The sequence below is a fragment of the Strongylocentrotus purpuratus genome, unplaced genomic scaffold (genome assembly GCF_000002235.5).
Source record: "Strongylocentrotus purpuratus isolate Spur 01 unplaced genomic scaffold, Spur_5.0 spur5_scaffold_18, whole genome shotgun sequence".
NCBI classification, from domain to species: Eukaryota; Metazoa; Echinodermata; class Echinoidea; order Camarodonta; family Strongylocentrotidae; genus Strongylocentrotus; species Strongylocentrotus purpuratus.
In genome coordinates, this window is record NW_022145603.1 from 14,321,006 (window position 1) to 14,336,749 (window position 15,744).

Genomic DNA, 15,744 nt, shown 5'->3' on the forward strand with positions numbered 1-15,744 from the left:
ATAAAAAAAAAACTCGAGGGGGGGGGGTTAACCCCAAAACCACCCCCCCCCCCCCCCTGCGTACGCGCCCGGTTGTAGGGCTTCATTATTACACCATATTGGACACTGAGCGCACGTAGGGCCATGCATCTCAGATAGGTAATACCGGAAACATTTTTAAACAATGCCTTTGATATTAATGGCAAAGTTACCACAAGTGGTAAGTTTTATGCATCGCGTCCAAAAGAGAGATATGCAGAACGTTTGGTACCGCGCACGTATTCTTTTTCTTTCTTCACCTGCTTAGAAAAAGGAAAACGGTTTTATTCGATTTTTTTTTATTACGTAAGATTTATCTTCCTTCTTCAAATCGTTAACTAATAATGGCAGCCGATATACCAGCTACATTTCATGATCGATATGTTCTGTCTGTATCGAAAAAAGGGGGGAAATTGAAGAAAGGGAAACGGCTTATACTATTTGTGCGGGGGTATTATTTTATTGGTCCTATTGGGAAAATAGTATTTATATTGGTATGAGGAAACGTTGTAAGAGGCTCTGTAGGCGAAAGAGAAAATGACATTGAGGGGATGGGGGCGGTGGCCAGAGCCATTGAGGAGAAACAAAGTAGTGGGAGAAACGGAAGTGATTAGAGAGAGAGAGAGAGAGAGAGAGGGGCATATAAAGACAGAGAGGGGGAGGGGGAGAGAGAGACAGGCATTTAAGACAGAGAGGGGGAGGGTAGGGGGAGGGAAACACACAACAAAAGAAGGTTATACAAGGAAGATGAGGAGGTGGACACGAATATTAGGTACGCATGAAAAGGAGGGCTGAATAAGCAGGAAAGAGATAATGAGAGGAAGAGGGATACGGAGAGAGAGAGAGAGAGAGAGAGAGAGAGAGAGAGAGAGAGAGAGAGAGAAAGGGTTGGGATGTGGGGGTAAGATATTAAGGCTGGAAAGATAATGTGGATAAGACCCCCCATAGACAATGCAAAGAAAAGAAGAGACAAGGAAAGGACAGGGTGGGCGGGGGGGGGGGGGGGGGGGAGGAGGAGGTGGTACTGGTGGAGATTTAGGGGTTGTGAAAGACAAATTGATGATTAGAATTTAAAAGGAAAGGAGATTGATTTAAACACGATTTAAAACCCTTCTAGAGAGGGGTAACCCAAATGTTAATAAATATATATAATAAGCATGATGTGCAAATTAAATGAGATGGGATGAGCAGAGAAACGAACTTAATTCTGGAAGAAAGAGTAGAGAGAGAGAGGAGGTAAAGATAGATATCTAGAGAGAGAGAGAGAGAGAGGGGGGGGGGGGAGGGGAAAAAAGAAAAAATACAGAAAGGGGGTGTTGATTACAATATGAAAGGATAGAATAGTAAGTATTCAGTATTGAATAGAAAACATTATATCGAAAAAAAAATGATCAAAATGGGATAGAAAGGTAAAGGAAAGTACTACTACATGAGATCGCGTGCAAGGGGGATTAAACAAGCTTGAGTTATAAACAAAAATGGATTTATAGATAGATACATTTTCTTGAACTACAAATGAAAATAAATAATAACATATCCGTAAAGCGCTTAGAGGCATCGTCGATGTATTAAGCGCTAAACCAAAAGCGGAATATTATTATTATTATTATTATTATTACAGATATTTTATCCCAATACAATATCAACATGAGTTTATTTTTTGACGTCAAAACATTCTTGAATCCAGGTAACTATCATAGCTAATTAAATACTTGGCATTATTCTCAAAAAACATGAACAACATAGTGCAGGGATAACCCCCAAATCGGTCATTCGTCTCTGATTTCTCAAAATGCTTTCTTTACAAAACATATAACAGATAAAGGCTGTAGCACGTTTTTCAATTCCCATGCAGCTCTCTCTTGCAATTTGTCAATGGTTATGGTTTGAAATATTGACTTTGGTTGGTCTCGAGCTAATATTTTATTTCTTTTTATGCGATTACCGGGTAATGCACACCGTTACTGGGAAAATGCCGATCACGTGATAAAGTCACGTTGGAAGGGGTTTCCCCTCAAACCCGGCTTCTGACTGATAATTACCGTTGACACATGGACCGATCAAAGTACAATGTGTACGGACGCCCTCTCGCGTTGACTATAAGCATAGTTTCTTCGCAAGGCTCTTCAATATGAAGGAGCGATGTCGCAATCTCACGATGAATAAGTTCTTCTTAAAATATTCCATGAGTCATGCCCGAATTGGGAAGATTGCATCATTCCTCTTGAAAATCATGATATTTCATTTTCTTTATTCATCTTTCAATAAGATGAGTTGCCTTACAATGATAAACAAAGCGATCGTGTTTAGAAGCACGCATCAGAAAAACATCAATTATTTTAATGAAATGCGTTAACGCCCTTGTTGCTCTAATCGTAGAAGTAATTTATGATGCAATCAAATATTCGCTATTTTGTTTTGTTATCTAGGCTTGATCTATTTTAAGTCACAACACTTGGTTGGATTTGCATTATGATTGTTTATGGTACATTTGTGATATTGATGTTTCAATTATTATTACTACTAATTTGTTTGTGTGCTCGTGTTGCTGCTTTCGCTTTTGTTGCTGCTGCTACTCCTACTTCTTAGCTAGTGAAGTAAATGTATTAACTTTCGCCTACTCCTTCTACAACTACAACTACTACTACTACTACTTCTACTACTTCTACTACTACTACTACTACTACTACTACTACTACTGCTACTACTACTACTTCTACTACTTCTACTACTACTACTACTACTACAACTACTACAACTACAACTACTACTTCTACTACTTCTACTACTTCTACTACTACTACTACTACTACTACTACTACTACTACTGCTACTACTACTACTACTACTACTACTACTGCTACTACTCACCTTCTTTCTGTTTCTCTTTTTGATACAATTTTAGTTCGCTATTTTCTCCTCTGTCACTTTCTGCTTTCCGAAATTTCTTTCTTAATCCCCCTCTCTCTCTCTCTCTCTCTCTCTCTCTCTCTCTCTCTCTCTCATTATCACCCTTCTCCTCCCTTTCTCCCCTTTGCCCCGTAACACTCTCTCCCTCCTTTCCTCTTTCTGCCGCCTCTCTCGGCTTCGCTTTGCCTGTCAATGTCACTTCTTAAAACAAATTGATTTACTTGAAGTAGGCCTACACAGACACACAATGCCTCCTTGATTTTACATTTTTCAGTATAGTGCCCCTCACGAACACCCGCACACACCTCTACAAAATCGTGTAGTCCTCCCACAGTAGTCGTGCGACTGATCTGATATCACTAAGATTCCTACTTAGCCCGTCGGGCCTTTTCCTCCTTCGTGCCGACTCTTACTTTGCAACCTGGATATTTAGCATGATCAGTGAGAATTTGCAACATCAAAGAATTGTTTCATTTCCTTCTCTATTCTCTAACCAGTGAATTGCTTTGGCGCCATCTAACGATAGAGTTTGGACAGGAGCCGGGTTACAGCTTGCGTGGTTACTATGGTTTTCAAAAGTTGCAGCGCAATGATAATGGCTCATGTACTAATAATTATGTGAGTAGTGAACCGACGTTTGCTACGCACAGGGTCTTGATAATAGCGACAATTTCTTCTGGCTTTCTGTGCAGTAAAAGAGAGAGAGAGAGAGAGAGAGAGAAGTTTTTTTTTTTGGGGGGGGGGGGGGGGGGTAGGAGGATAAGCCATCATTGTAAAAAGAGATGGATTTTGGGGGAACACGACTACGTCAATTGTACACCAATCGTGAGTAAACAAACCGCAAGATAATTTTTTTCTTCTTCAACGTCCAAATTCCAAATTCTCTCGTCATATTTCACAACAAATTGGTTGACATTATTGCAACACACCGTCGGAGCGTTATCAGATCCACACACTAATAATCGGATGATCTCAGTGATGATCGAAGTTCTAGGAAAGTCATCAAATAAAATTCCTCAATCTACGTCAATGGTGGTAATGATTGTATTGTTCCTTCTTGGTGTAATTATTAATCCGCAAAACAAACCTTACTGACCCGAAACATGAATCCAAAATGTTATTGAAGTTATTAACGTATGCGGCTTTTGAGGGGGCAGAATGGTTTTTAGCTCATATACTTTAAAATAGATTCAATACCCCTCTGATTCTCTGATCTCAGCCTTTTTCTTTGGAAAATCATAAACAAATTTCTGTGGGAAGTAAAAGCATAATTGTGGGATGACAATGTTACGCAATTTCTTTGAAAGTATACTCCGGCTACTAATCTGCGAAAATGTATCTAATTTTAGATTTACCCGCACCATGTACGCAGCATGAATAGGATACTTCTCCAGAAATTGACATTGAAATATTTAATTCATTTGATACTAAACATATTTTTTACTCCCCCCCCGTAACTCTCAGGGTCTATTCGTGTTTATTCAACATTTCGTAGAATGTATGTAAATGCACCTTACTGTTTTATTCATTTTCTTTTCGGGAACATGCATGCCAAAAATGCCATTAAAAGAGTTCGATGTTGTTGTTGCCACGCTTAAGATAATCACCACAATAAGAGGGGAAAATCTCATCGTCAACGAACATAAAAGAAAGAATCAAGAATGTGATATGTCATTATTTCCCTATCGTTGATTCCAAGCCAATACAATTAAGATAAGAAAATGAACCCAATAATTGCTCCGAGTAAACAGTTATTGCTGGAAAAGTTGACCGCGATGCAATAACTTATTGGTAAGCGCAGGACAGCTGATTGAACTTTCGTCATCCCTGAATAATTTCTTGGTTGATTTGATCCCGAGAAAGACGAATAAATTGTGTCTTTTCTGACTCCTTTGGTGAATTAGTTTACGTTGCCATGACAGCATTAATGACAAATACCGTGTTCATCAACATTGCGTCATGATAATAGACCTACTAGTAAACGATCGTACGATCATACGAGATTTTTGACGCATATAATGTACGACAGGGGCGTACGCAGGATTTTTTCAAGGGGGGGGGGGTGGTTTAAACAAAACAAAGGGGGGTTTTAGGGGGGGTTTCTTAAAAATACACACATAAATAATGCCAAGGGGGGGGGGGGGGTTAACCCCCAAAACACCCCCCCCCCCCTGCGTACGCGTCTGATGCACGATGCAAGAGACTGATGGAAACAGAGAAAGGGGGGAGGTGGAGGAATAAATGAAACATATTGATGAGAAAGAGAAAGAAAGAGAAAGAGAGAGAGAGAGAGAGAGAGAGAGAGAGAGAGAGATCGGGGGGGGGGGGGGGGGGAGTTTGTGTCTTTGAAACAGAAGGCGAAAAATAATATGTTATGTAGATGTAAAACGAGTGATATCGAAAGAGCGATAGAAGAAGAAGAAGGAGAAGAAGAAAGAGGTGAAGAAGAAAAGCAGAAGAAGAAGAAGAAGAAGAAGAAGAAGAAGAAGAAGAAGAAGAAGAAGAAGAAGAAGAAGAAGAAGAAGAAAAAGAAGACGAAGAAGAAGAAGAAGAAGAAGAAGAAAAGAAGAAGAAGAAGAAGAAAAGCAGAAGAAGAAGAAAAGCAGAAGAAGAAGAAAAAGAAGAAGAGGAGGAAGAAGAAGAAGAAGAGGGAGAGAGGAGAAAGTGAGAGAATCATTAGGGAGAGAGAGGGTGAGAGAGAGAAAGAGAGAGGAAGGGGGGGGGTTGGCAAGGTGCATAAAAGAAGACAAAAATCAATAGATGGAGACTTGGAATGATCTGGAAAGAGAATATTAAAAAACGGAAGCATGAGTAGTTTCTTATGGACCAAAGTTTAAAGCAATCGTAATTTTCAAGTAGCAATAAGGGACGGAAGGAAGAGAGATAACAGTATCAACATTTAATATTCAAATCACTTAGTACAAATATCATAATTAATAAACATCGTGTCTAACGACTTTTGTCCAGGTAGCAGGTACAAACAAACAATCAAACAAACAATCTCGAGTTCAGACTTTGCAAACAGTGCGGATAAATAATGTTGAAGTCAAGTTGGGTCAGGGAAAACGTGCTTAGTCTCAAGATCAGACTTGTTTAGACCACTATTTGTCTATGCTGATCGTTCATTGATTACATTTTGTAAGATTAGAATTTGGAGAGGGGGGGGGGGGGGGGATGTCTAACTGGCCCGTCCCCCTATTGAAAACAATGTGGCATATGTTGAATATACACTTAAGAAACTGTGCTTCTTTCAAATATTCGACCCAAAACACAGGTACATGTGTATTATTAAAATACATATATAATTACATCATAATATAATTCAGTTAATTAATTATACCTTTAAAATGCAGTTGAAAAATCATTTAAAAATTGAAAAACGCAGGGGATCACCAACACTTGTTTACTCTGTAAATTGAACAACTTCAACTCTATGCGGCATGTTCACTGATTGTCATCTCAATAATCAAAACCAATACAATACAATAGTGTCAGCGATCAAGACTACACACCGGTGTATTGTTATCAAACACACCGCTACCAGCCCTCCATCCTTCAAAAGCGTAGTGGTGGGTTGTTTCATACTTTACTCCCTAAAATTGGAATTGGGTAAAAAAAAAAAAAAAAAGTGGCCCACCGACGTCACATTGACGTCACATTCCAAGTACTGGTATTCATTAACAACATAGGCGTGTGCCGGTTTACAACCTAGTTTTTCAGTGACACCGCTCAGTCCCGCGCCCAGTCCACATGTTTGAATGAAAAAGTATTTTAATGGCTTATTTTTGATACCACAGTCAAACCCAAATGCACTTTGGAATATAGTCATTGAGTCACCATCGCCAAATATTGTTTGTACCCAACTTGTTCCTATTTTGTCAAACCAAGGACCTCGATGTTCATTGACATGCTTATCAGTAGTTTATTTATCCTTGTTCGTCTTTTCGTAAGTAGGGCCAATGAATTCGATGTTGATGTAATGTACACAATTAGAAAAGAGTTGTGAGAATAGGGAAATCTATAAGATATCTACAAGAAAGATATTTCCCCAAATTTTCCCTTCGATGGAAAAATTTGCAGAGTCATTACACCCGTTTTTCTTTGCTACCTATTTATTTTGTCAACATTGTTTGGAAGTTCATCTCAATTAGTGACCAAAATGGTTTGAATATAGTTTAATGTTTTGAGCTGTGTTTAAAAAGATATATAATACTTGCTTTGGCAAACCATCCGTCTCCCAATAACAATATGCTAGTCCTACACTGGGTGACAGAGCCTTCACAACTGCTGCTCTCAAACTGTGGAATAACATTCCCATATTTCTCCGCAACCATGCATAAATCTCTAAATAACTTTAAAACCAATTTAAAACCTCACCTCTTCTGTTAACAACATAATTATTGTTAAGCACATTTGAACAGGTGTATGGAAAATTCGCTATGTAAATACATACATACAAGACCCGCTGGCTATTCATAAGGACTATTATATCCTGCATCAAAAATTTGTTGGCTTTTGATTGGTTGAGAGCTCGTCACGTGACCAAAAATATTTGACCTATTTTTTTAGAAAGTACTATATGAGAGTACTATTTTGGTTTACTATTTGGGAGTTGTGAATCAATTTTTTTTTTCTTCAAATCTTAATTTAAAGAAAAAAAAAATTAAAATCTTTTTAGATAAAAATTGACATTTTTTGTTCTAAATTTTTTTTTCCCAATTTTTTTTTTTTAAAATAAATTTTTGATGCAGGATATAAAACAAATATACCATGCCTTCTATTCAAGGTACTGGGTTTAACTATGGGCCTCGGTGACTTCAAAGTACCATTTGCTTCGGGGCTGCGCCCCTCAGCAAATAGTACTATTGGAGTCACCTCTTGCGCATAGTTTTAACCAGAACCTCTCAAGGCAGTGTATATTTGTATACTATTCGTAAGGACCGCTGTTCAGGATTTGGGAAAAGGGTCGCTTTTCATAATATGAGAAGAGGGTCGCTATTCATAACACAAAATCGGGGTCGTTAGTCATAGGGCCCTTTTCATAAATACGAGAAGAGGGTCGCTATTCTTAATTAAATGAATGAATACATGAATAGCGACCCTCTTCTAGTATTATGAATAGCGCCCCTTCTTCATGTTTATGAATAGCGACCCCGATTTTGTATGATGAGTGGCGGTCCTTACGAGTACTGACCCTCAATGCGAATTATGAATAGCGACCCTCACCTCACATTATGAATAGCGGTCCTTACGAACAACGGTCATTATGCCTTTATAAATAGTTAGTGACCCCTTTCCGTTTTATGAATAGCAGTCCTTCAATAACAGTCATTATGAGTGGCTGTCATTATGCCTATTAAGGTTACCCCATACATACAGGGAAGTGGGAGAGAGAGAGAGAGAGAGAGAGAGAGGGAGGGAGAGAAAGGGAGGGAGGGAGGGAGTGGTGCAGCGTAAACCGGTTTCAGTGAGACATTCGTTGTGAAAACTTGTACCGGAGGCATGTTCAACCAGAAAGTTCAACAATTGTAGGTCACTGGTTTAACATTAGTGATATACATTAAAAACGGTCGTTTCCTAGGCAACACACAGGGGTGTGGCCTAAGCTGAATGTTTACAAGGAAGGAAATGAAATCTGAACTTGAGAGCATGTATAATAACCATCTGGTCGTCCTTGTCCTTACATCCACGTTAGCCAGAATATTTGGTACAACACTTATCATCGTTTCCGTATTTCTTTCTTCAATCTGCTTCTCCATTTTTGTTCCATCTCTCTTTTAACAACCACAACTAAACCTTCTTTCTCTCTATTTTGCTCCTCCTACTCGGGCCGGTTTCTCGAAACCGTCATAAGTCTAAGTTCGTGGACATCCCACAGAAACGCGTGTTAACTATAACCATAGACCTATGCTATAACACACGTTTCAATGCATGGGATGTCTCGAGAAACGACCCCCAGATGTCTAACTGTTTCTCTCCCCCACTCCCAAGGTTCTCCCTTGCTTTCCCCCTTCCTTTCTCTTCCTCTTTCTTTCTTCCTTTCTCTCCCTTCTCTCTCTCTCTCTCTCTCTCTCTCTCTCTCTCTCTCTCTCTCTCTCTAAATCTGTCTCTATCCATTGCCCTAATCGAGAGGTAAATCCCATCTTTAAATAATATCAAAAAAAGAATCCCGTCCCTCTTCAAGACTTTTTTCTTCTTGCTTTCCAAAGTTTTAAAGACATAGTTTTGAATTTTATGACACAGTGATGACGAACCAAGTATTATTTGTTTTTGGTCGTATGAGCCATACCCCATCCAAAATAACATTTGGGTCTTTGGACGTTTGCCAATATGTATGTTTGCAGCTCGTAACGGCTTCAACATTCTACAATATTCTAGAGATCAAACTGTTCCCGCAGAACAAAAGCTTCTTTATGTTTGCGCCCTAAAATACTATGCACACTATTCTGTAGTAGGTCTATGTTATGATCAAGGACCCCTTCTGGTTACTATACCACAAATGCACCGAGAAAAACCAATATGAATTGTAAAGATGTGCAGAACGCCTTTGTTTAATAACCCCGAAAAACAAATTTACACAACATTCAAATATTAAACCTTGAATGTTATTCACGTTTTTCTGGCAGCTACTGTATATGGAATTCTTTTTTTCCTCTCGTTCGTGGAGCCGCAAAATGAGTATAATTGGAAAGTTGCTTGCTCGTTTATAAGAAGATATATTTGATATTTATGACATGGAAACACAATTTCTAGTTGTTACTTAAAGAATTGTATATATTAAACTCTTCTTAAATTCTTACCGAGCTGTGTCGGCAAAATGCGATTTGTTTCATATAGAGATCTGACTTTGATTCATAGATATCCTCATATTTGCACTTTAGCAGGATTTCGATGAACTAATTTGCAATTCCTTAAATGAAAATTAGTTTGTTTTAAAAGATGGTAGACGCTTTTTAATTTCTGATCTTTAATAAACAGTGAAACCTGTATATAAAGACCGCTGGAGGGAGACAAGAAAATGGTGTTAATAGACAGGTTCCTGTAATACATTTTTCAATGGGAATCATTAAACAAGGGGTAAAAAACATAATGATCTTTTATAGACGGGTAGTCTTTTTACACAGGTGACCGCTAAAGCAGGTTTGACCGTATTCGTTTCGTCTTGTCATTTAGATCTTTTGCAGAAAGGTGAAAGAGATACAGTAAATATGCCTTACATGTTCTTTTCCAGTGTCTATTATAAATACAATGATGAGGATAACAAGACATTACTACAACAATTACTACTTCTGCTACTACTACAACTACTACTACTACTACTACTACAACTACTACTACTACTACTACTACTACTAATACTACTACTATTACTACTTCTACTACTGCTGCTGCTGCTGCTGCTACTACTACAACTATTACTACTACTACTACTACTACTACTACTACTACTACTACTACTACTACTACTAATACTGCTGCTGCTACTACTACTACTACTACTACTACTTCTACTACTACTTCTACTAGTACTACTAACTCTAATTTTTAATAACATATTAACAATAAAAATAATTATTATTTTAAAGGTGAAGGTAACTTCTGTTTCTATAACAAACCGCCAGGAAATAACAAAAAAGAACGAAATAATGCTGTCTCCAATATCATATTACAACTTCCTTTCTGTAATGAAAAGGAGAGAAAAAAGACAAAGGAAGAGACCTTGGAATTTTCATCGAAATCGATAGAAATCTAACTCTGTACAGATATATTTTATTTGTATTTCTGTTTCGATCTGATGTAAGGTCAGTAATTGATAATTATCCACTTAAACCAAGGCCGTTTTACATCGAAATTACGATTCTAGGACGTCTTCCGCCGGACAAGTATACATCCGGAAAACTATAACCCCGGACTATACCTGGTCTGATTCACCTGGACGAAAACAGACCCTAGGAGTATTACTAGTACCCGGACGTTTGCCCCCTTCGAAAAATATTTCCAAAACGGTTTCCTGTGTTTTTGTGTATCCCCTCTCTTCTCCCCCTCCTACTCTCCTCTTTCTTTCCCCTGTCTCATCTTCTTTCGCTCTCTAGCTGCCCTCTCTCATTCCAACTATCTTCCCATCTTCCCTCTGTTCTCCCTTCCCTCTCTTTCCTCCTCATCCCCTCTCTCTCTCCCTCCATCTCTCTCTCTCTTTTTCTTTCTCTCTCTATCTCTCTCCCCCTCTACCCTCTCCCCCTTTCTCTCTCCACTCGCTCACCCCTCCATTTAATTGCCCACCCCCTCTTCTCTCCCTCTCCCGTCTCTACTCTATTCTCTCTCCAAGTCTCCTATCTCTTCTCTCCCTGAGTCCCCATGATCTCTCTCCTCTGCGCCCTCTACCATCTGCATCGCCCATCTTTATATCCTCTCCTTCCTCTCTCCTTCCTCTCCCCTTCCTCTCTCTCCTCCCCTCTCTCCTCCCCCCTCTCTCTCTCCCTCTCTCCCATCCCCTCTCTCTACCCCCTTGCAGTTTTAACCGTTCCTACCTTTCTAATGATGAGACTGAATAAAATAGATTCGAAGACACACATAATATGACCTGCCATATTATAAACAACAAAATAATACTGTAACAGAATATCAATGTCGGGTGCATGACCTACTAAACGTTTCTTAGCACACGTACACAACAATCTCACCGACCTGGTAATGCTGTGAATTTTGTCGCAAGGTCATGGAGTATCCATGTTTTTTCCTGAACAATTTCCTTCTGGCCAAAATTTGTAGAATATTCCAGCAAATAAACAACTGTACCCTTCACCTTTCAAGTGGCTAATGGCTGTACACATTTTTTTTTACCAGGGACCAACAAACTAGTTTAAAAAGTAAGAAAAGTTAAATACATAGAAAGAAATTAACAGCAACAATAAACACCAAGGCATTATGGTGATAGCGATAAAGCAACAACAGAATCAGCAACAAGAACAACAAAAGCTGCAGCAGCATTAACGACAACAACAACACCAACAGCAGCGAAAACAATAACAACTATAGTAGCAACATTAACAAGAACAGTAGTAATAGCAGCAGCAACATCAACAACACAAATAAAGACAATAACGAAGACGAGTAAAACAACAGAATCATTTTGGTTGGGTGGCCTGTTGGTTAGAGATGTTCATGAACTTTACACCAGCAGGTCTAGGATTCGAGGTCCCATGTCAGATAGGTAGGGTGCCACTGGTATGTCGTGTAGATAGAACTGAACACGGTCATTGAGTAGGTGGGGAGGGGAGGGGGAGGGGAGGGGGAGGGGAGGGGTCATACCTACATATAATCACATTATCTCATTTTCCCCTTTCCGCTTTTTTTTGTGTGGGGGGGGGGGGATTCACCTGTGTCCCCGTGTAGCTTCCTAACTGAGTTAGTGTTGCTATATCTTATAAGATTCGTCTCCCCATGACGATGATTATTTTGTGTTTGTTTGTTTGTTTATTTTACCTGACTGGAGAAATCATGTATATGCGTGTAAGTAAGAAACCAGGGGACCGACGGCTTTAAGTCTTCTCCGAGGGACTAGGTAATGAGGACTAATGCCTTACCAAAGCGCATCGACTTGGTTTTGAACCCGGGACCTCCCGGTTACGAGACCTCTGCTCTACCACTTAGCCATGGCGCCTTCTTAGGCTTCTGACGTTTGTTTTTTTCTTCTCCAGAATACCCTTTCAAAACCGTATTTGCACTCTTATGTTTCGATTGAAAAGAACACATTTTGAAAAGTGAAGACACCATCAGCTAACATCCTTCTTTTAACATTTACTAATAGCTATATATCTGCACTCCAACCTGCAGTGTATTTAAACTTAAAGTTCTAAAGACACATAATTTCTTTCTTTTTGAGATATAACAGTCTCCAGTGATAAGAAAATTCCCTTTCAAAACCCTATTTGCACTCTTAATGTTTCGATTGAAAAGAACACATTTTGAAAAGTGAAAACACCATCAGCTAACATCCTTTTTTTAAATTTAGATATATATCTGTACTCCAACCTGTATTTAAACCTAACAACCAGGGAGATGGGAGGGCCCTGCCTAAACATTCTTAATGAAACATGATTTTTTTTTCTTGAGATATAACAGTCTCTAATTATAAGAAATACCCTTTCAAAACCCTATTTGTACACTTGATACTTCGATTGAAAAGTACACATTTCGAAAAGTGGAAACACCTTCAGTTAACATCCTTTAAAAATATATTTAGACATACATTTGCACTCCAACTTAGATTTTAACCTAAACATTCTTATTGAAACATTTTTTTCTTTCTTGAGATAAAACAGTCTTTAGTAATAATAAAATACCCTTTCAAAGCCGTATTTGCCCACTCAATGCTTCGATTGAAAAGAACACATTTTGAAACCATCTATTTACTTTATAAAGGCATCGTTTGACAATGTTAAATCTGAGATGCATGGCCTTACGTGTTATCAGTATCTGTGACTGCTATGGTGAAATATTGAAGCCCTAAACAAATTGCGCTTCAAAATGATCATGAAGTGCCTCAAAAAGTAAACAATTTGAGTGACCAGTTTTACCATACTCTTTTCCCCCAATAGACTGTAGTGTTATAAAAACCGTTAGGAAAAGCATAAATAACTCGATAATCAGACAGGCGATTTGCTGGTAAAAGGCATGGGGTTCCTGACTGAACTAACGGATGCTAATTATTATTGCAACATGAGATAAATCCAGCATTTCGTTTCAGAATCTGAGACAAAGTTACCCAATCCCTTTAAATCCTTAACCTGATTTCATTTTTAAAAACACCTTTAGCTAACATCCTCTTTTGATATTTAGGTATATATATATATATATCTACACTTCACTTTGTATTCAAAACTTAATATTCTTATTGAAAAATAATGTTTTTCTTCTTGAGATATAACAGTCTCTAGTTATAAGAAATACCCTTGCAAGCCGTATTTGCACGTTTAATGCTTCGATTAAAAAGAACACATTTTGAAAAATGAAAACACCTTTAGCTAACATTCTTGTTTTATATTTAGTTAAATATCTGCACTCCAATTTGTATTTAAACCTAAACATTCTTATCGAAAGATAAAAAAATCTTCTTGAGATACATGTATTACTGTCTCTATAGCGACAAGAATATACCCCTTGCAAAGCTGTATTTGCACACTTAATGTTTCGATTGAAAAGAGCACTTTTTGAAACCATCTATTTACTTTAAATGCTTAACCCATAAATCACATAAAAAACGCCTTCAGCTAACATCTTTTTTTAAAAATATTTAGATATATATATCTGCACTCCAACTTTTATTTAAACCTAAACATCCTTATTGAAACATGATTTTCTTTTCTTGATATATAATAGTCTCAAATAATAAGAAAATACGCTTTCAAAACAGTATTTACACTCGTAAAGCCTATCTGCACTAGTTTGGCCAGGAGGAATTAGACCTCCATGCGTGGTCACTGGCAGGTGGTTATCTCATCAAATCAGCTCTCAATTAACATCAGAAAAAGGGGACCATCGGGGACCAACGGGTACCGCTCAGGGATTGTTTGATATAAAGAGGGCGCAAGTATAGTTAGAAGTAGTGCAGTCCCGCATTAAATTAATGCTACGATTAAAAAGAACACACTTTGAAACCATCTTTTCACTTTAAATGCTTACCTCGATTTCTCCTTTGAAAACAACTTCAGCTTCCATCCTTTTTTTTATATTTAGATATATTTTTCACTCCCACCTGTATTTATTTTTTATTGGAACATAATATTTGGGGTTATCCCCAATCCTGCAAATGCATGGTACCGACATGGACCTATTCATAGTGTTCTTGTAAAATGGCTATCGTATAACCATATTCCTCGAACTATTTTGTTTGCCCGTCGATCCGTATTCACAGACAGTATATATTCCATTAACCTCGTTATTAGCACTTGGGTTGGATTCCACGCACGGTTTTTGTCACTTTTTCAATGGAGTTGTGTGCCGAATATATAGACCGTGACGTTAACAGAGAGCATCCACTTCTGCGAAATGTGGACTATCATTTTTGAGCTTCTTTTCATTTATTTTATGGTACTGTGTGAAACGAAAGCAGGAAAGAATTTAGATCAATCTCTATTTTGGAAACCAATCACTGCAGTTGAAGTTAAAAGTCAAGTTTTGCTACTTGATACAAGAAACAGGCTTGTGGTCACGATAACATTCCACTGCAATTTAGATCAATCTCTATTTTGGAAACCAATAACTGCAGTTGAAGTTAAAAGTCAAGTTTTGCTACTTGATACCAAAAAGGCTTGTGGTCACGATAACCAAGGAGTTACTAAACTTTAACATTCCACTGCAATTAATTAAAGGTAGTGTTCCATATATTTCACATCCACTGGCATATATATTAAACTTGTCGTTAGAAACTGGCAAGGTTCCAGATGAACCAAACATTGCAAGGCTCCCCTACACTACACATCTGAAAAGGATGGCTCTTCAATTGCCCTGATATTCAAAATACGACCAAACCTTAATTTCACATGTTGTTGTAGTTCAATTAACATCAATCGCTCGTCATTTCAATGATCTCAAATCCTCAGTGTACAGCCATTCTTTTATGCTACATAATTAGATAATAAATGTCCAGACAGTTTCTTTTACAATGCAAATACGTCACCGGAACGCAACTTTATTTATAAAGTGACTTTTATTTATGGGTATGGTATTGGCTGTATCCAGCTATTTACATGATTGAGGAGGGGGGGGGGGGGGGGTGGGGGGCACTTGCAGTTTTGGGCGAGGCCCGGGGGACTC